Source organism: Petaurus breviceps, unplaced genomic scaffold (assembly GCF_028583685.1).
Source record: "Petaurus breviceps papuanus isolate PSGF00001 unplaced genomic scaffold, PetGlider_PUasm1.0 207, whole genome shotgun sequence".
Taxonomy (NCBI): Eukaryota; Metazoa; Chordata; class Mammalia; order Diprotodontia; family Petauridae; genus Petaurus; species Petaurus breviceps.
In genome coordinates, this window is record NW_027185850.1 from 7214838 (window position 1) to 7219186 (window position 4349).

Genomic DNA, 4349 nt, shown 5'->3' on the forward strand with positions numbered 1-4349 from the left:
AGAGAAAAGCCATCTCCTCATCATATCCTGGATTTTCCGGGCATGGTGGCACATGTCTGTAATTTCTGCTACTGGGGAGGCCGGCTGCATTTGAGATTGAAAGTTCCAAGCTGCATTGGGCAAAGGAGCCAATGAGGTGTCCACACTAAGTTTGGCACCAAAATGGTGAGTCCCCAGCATCAAGGAGGCGCCAGACTGTCTAAAAAGGGCCAAACTGATCCAAATCAGAAATAGAGCAGGTGAAAACTTCCCTGCTGAACAGTAGTGACTGACATACTTCTAGCCTAGGCTAAAAAGGGAGACCTAGTCTCAAACAAATAAATAAAAAGGTATTGGGTTTCCATATTCTGTCTCTCTTGGTTGAGCTAAGATCATTTATTTCCAGTAGGAAAGTTCATTCACTCTGTATGTATAATCTATATAACTTCTCTGCTGTCTGCTCTGCTATCTACTTGTTCAATAGACTTTATTATTATAGACTTAATTATCTTAATAGACTTAATAGTCTATAATTAATAGACTTAATTATCACTCATTATTGATGATGATCTTTTGTGTAACTAGTATTTGGTGGGAAGGGGTAAAGAATTCTGGGATATCTCTTTACCTTTAAAGGGCAGTGACCAGAAAATGGTTTGAACCTAAGGGGGAAAAGCATTCCCCTATTCTAACAATATTTGAGATGACAGATAGATGTAATTCTAGTCCAGTACCCCCTCTCTGAGGACAGCACAGTGGTCAGCCTTGTGGCCTCTTCTCTTCCTCCCAAGTGAGAATCAAAAGCCCCCTTTGAGAGCTTGGGTGAGATCCCAAAATATCTGTGAAAGTCTCTGCACAAACCACATTTAGACAAACTCACGTGGACACATACCCACCACATCCATAAGCAATACATACAGCCTACATGCCTCTCTTTTTATATCATAGAGCCACAGACTGAGAGCTGAAGGAATCTTATAGACCATAAAATCTCATTCCCCATTTTGCAGGTAAAGAAACTGAGACCTAAAAAGTAAAATGATTTGTTCAGTCACAGCTAGTGTCAGAACTGAGATCTGAACCCACACCTTACTGATTCCAATGCTAGTGTTTCCTTTTTTTGTAAATTTTATTTTAAACTTAAATACAAAATGAGAAAAGATAAAAGAAACAAATTTAAATACTAAAATAATACAAAATAAGGAAAGAAAAAAAGTATTTCCATGTACACAGCAGAGTGTGAGAGGATTCAAAATATACAGCAATAAATTTCCATTTCAATGTGCTTTCTTTAAAAATTTTTTTTCAACTACCAAGTATTTGATCTCTCTCTCCCTCCCTCCCTTCTTCCAACCCTTCCTTTCTCCCAATCCCCACAAAAAAGGAGAAGAAAAATAGACCCCCTTGTAATAAAATAGCAAGGTCAAACAAAACACAATCTATATATTGGCTCCTTCCTTTTTGTGTAAGAAAAGGCTTTGAATATAGTAGGCTGAACATCAATATAACTAATATTGGGCTCAGTGTTGAATTTGATGGTATTTCTAGAGGAGAATAATGTATAGAAAGATTATAATTGTAAAGAGATATGTGTATACACACATACATGTCTGTGTATGTATACCTTACATGTATTTACAATTCTCTGAAGAACTTTGGAATTAATTGCATGACATGGGAGACACTGCCCTTGTCAGAAAAGGTGCTGTGCTCTATGAGCAAAGCAAGACTGAAGTAGCCCAAAGGAAATGTGGGAGATGCGCAAGTTTAGACAATTCACCCAAATGTTCACATGGACAATTTGTGCCCCACCTGTGGAAGAGCCTTCCAAGAGCAGATTGGTCTGTTCAGCCACAGTCAGACATGTTGTACCTTGACTCTAACATAGTGATGGCATTTTGGTCCTCTAGAGTAAAAGACACCCACCTATCCACATATGATTTACATGCATATATGTATGTATATGTGTGCATACATGTGTGTGCATGACCATATTGAGTAAGTTTAGTGGTCAATCTTGGTCCAGGAGAAGAGAATAAAACCCACTTCTCTCTCTTGGAGAGGCGGGGACTTAGGATCAGAATGGTGGCTACGCTGTCGTATTGGATCACTTCTATTTTCCCTGGGAGGGCTCAGTGGGTTGGTGGGTGGGTGGAAAGTCTGGAGATAGGAGTAGGTTTTCAGGAAATAACTGTGATACACAGAGCAAATGACATGAACAAAGCTTCAAAAAGGGATATGTGACTTACCCATCGCTGCTACCAAAGTTTCCTTTGGAAGGCACCACACGACAGCATGACCACCATGCTTGCAAGTAGCTATAACACCAGGCTTCCCAGCTGGATGAGGTCACCAGGATACTAGGCAGGAACTCAAGCCCATAGGTATCAGAGCCTCCCCAAATTGGTAAACTGGGCCCTTTGTTCCAGGCAGTTTCTGACCTGAGAGCAATTATTTCCAGCATAAATTTGTATGAATCAATGTCTTCTTTGTGTCTATTCTTCTCAACTCATCTTGAACAAGCTGAATGTTTTTCTTGTAGTAAAATGTCCATTGCAAGAAATTAGTGATTTATGCTATGGAATCTGGGGCTCTCTACATGAAGACCAACACTTTGCTTAGATTTTTCTAGACAATGTTTCTCTCGTCTACATTCACCAACAGTCAAGCACTGAACTTGCTAATGCTGTATAAAGTGACTTTGACAAGTCTGGGGAAGTACATTTAATGTACTTCCTATCTTCTCTCTAGCATTTGTCAAGCACTTTGTGTGTTTGTTTTCATTGAAGACTCATCACTAACCTGCTTTAGGTATGTGTAGCAATAACCACACTGGCATCCCCAGGATAGCTGCTGACACAGGTTCTAGGAAAGACAGCTGTTCAAGGGGTCAAAAATCTTTTTAAATTACATTTGTTAGTTCAGGGGAAAAATCAACACCCTGAACTTCAGAGAAAATCCAATCAAAGAAAATAGAGAAAATACAAGCAGAGAAATAAAGACCAACAGACAAAGCTTCTAACTTGTCTGAGAAATTAGCACAGATCAATAGACAGATTCAACTATCTGACCAAGGTAATACATACATAGTTACCAAAGAGAGAAGTACCAACATCTGAATTTTTCAAAGCCAGGTGGCTGCTTAACAGCTACCCAGAGCCTCAGCTGGTCAGATCACAAGAACACTCTTCCAATGAGGAAGCCCCCAAGCAAAATGCTAACCTCAGAGTATATATACCCTTTTTAGAGCTAGAGGGCATCACAACCCTCTGACTCAGTGCCTAATTAAAAATTAACAAAAGGTATAAAAGCCTTCCTACCAGCAAGCCTCCCTTAAGAAAGCTTCTCTTAATGGGCTCCATGTGAGGCCTTTTAACAGAAGTATAAGATCTTAAATCCCATTAACATTACAGTAGGCAGGGCTCTATTTAACCCACTTGATAGGTGAGAAAACAATCTTACAGATATTCTATGGTCACACAGCTTAAAGGGACAGACTCAGTCCTTTGACTCAGGCAAGTCTAACTCTGTTCATTCTGGTTTTTGTTAGTGTCCAATCAGGGTAGAGATGATGATCACCTGGGATACTCACCACTTATGTGATGACCTCTGTGGTCTCTTCCAGCTCTAGATTTGGGCTCTAGAAAGGATTGTGGTGATGTTCTAGAGCACTCAGGAAAACCTGGGTTCAAGCCCTGCCTGTGATAAATACTGTATGACCAGGGGTCAAGGGATCATAGATTTAAAGTTGAAACTGATCTTAGAGGTCATCTAGTCCAGTCACATCATTTTATAGTTGAGGAAACTGAGTCCCAAAGAAGTGAAATAAGTTGCCCAAAGTTAGTCATAAGGGGCAATCATAAGGTGGTGCAGTGAATAGAGCACCAGCCCTGGAGTCAGGAAGACCTGAGTTCAAATCCGGCCTCAGACATTTAACAATTACGAGCCATGTGATCTTGGGCAAGTCACTTAACCCCAATTGCCCTGTCTCCCCCCCCTCTGAAAAGAAAAACCCCAAAGTTAGTTAAAAGCTTTCAGTGCTCCAAGACAAGTCTCAAAAATGCTTAATTTATATAGAAGTCATCAATCTGTACCTGTGGAGGCAGCTGGTGGCTCAGTGGATAGAGCGCTGGGCCCAGAGTCAGGAAGACACTTACTAGTTGTGTGATCCTGGTCAAGTCACTTAACTTCTGTTTGCCTCAGTTTCCTCAAATGTAAAATGGGGATGATAAGAATAGCATCTACCTTCCAGGGTTGTTGTGAGGATCAAATGAGACAATATTTGTAAAGTCCCTTCTTTGCAAACATTAAAGTGCTATGTAAAGGCTGGCTACTTTTCAACACTTAGTATTTTCCTACATCTATGAAAT